This window comes from Trachymyrmex septentrionalis, unplaced genomic scaffold, assembly GCF_001594115.1.
Source record: "Trachymyrmex septentrionalis isolate Tsep2-gDNA-1 unplaced genomic scaffold, Tsep1.0 scaffold244, whole genome shotgun sequence".
NCBI lineage: Eukaryota > Metazoa > Arthropoda > Insecta > Hymenoptera > Formicidae > Trachymyrmex > Trachymyrmex septentrionalis.
The window spans coordinates 6,920-7,948 of record NW_017305402.1 but is presented as its reverse complement, the minus strand read 5'-3'; positions in this window follow the sequence as shown (position 1 = coordinate 7,948).

Below are 1,029 nucleotides of genomic sequence, written 5' to 3'. Positions count from 1 at the left end.
ATATATAAAAGCTATGTAATTATTAAAAAATTTAAACATTACAAAATAAAAGACAAAATATACTCGAGTATGGTGTGACTTACGAGTATACCATCCCATTTTCTCGCCGAGAAAAAATTCTACTGACTATATTCATGGTTGTTGTTCACGCTTTGTGGGAATTATACTTATACTAATAGTTCCATTATTAACGCTCCTATTATTTATAAGAGAGAAAGTTATTTCTGTTTACTTGAGTGATGAGTATGCGATCCGTATCGTAGGACGCCACTTGAACATGAGGCAGGCCCGGACACCATTAACTCATATACGTATTTTACCTCTCTTTTTGCAATGTTTCAATTGTCTAATAATTACACATCTTTTTCATATTATATGTGGTAATAATAAAATTGACAAGTTTTCTCCACAATGTTACATTATTTTTAACGTGACTTTGTTCGACCTACTTGTTGCAAATAATGTAGTAATAATATTCAACTCATTCCAATTGATCACTATGTACATCTACAGAATTATTAATCGAATAATATTTTACTCTTAATTATGGGTGCTTTTCATGCATAATGCATTTGTTATTATTATTGTTCATTAAATGTAAACAAATATAAATGAAACATTATTCAAATAATGCGTGAAACAGAATGCGTCATCATCAATGTATACGAGTATGTGCTATCAGGTACTTATTACAAAGCAATATAATATATAGAAATTCGAATTAATCCATTGCAATAACTCCTATACACTACTCAAGCTACACTGACGAACAAGAAAAGACGTCGAAAATCGTTGTTAAAAAGTAATTATTATTGTATAATAATAAAGACAACCGGAATGAACGTTGAGTGCCTATTTCTGCGATGCTTGATTCCATTATCTGGAAACGAGTTCTGAATGTGTATAATCTATCGCATGCTCATTTTTCACGCACTCTGGCTGTGTTTGTTTGCATTTTAGAAACATAAAAATTTTAATTGCAATACTAATGTATTTTATGTTTTACTATCGATTTCTCGGGGCATCTCT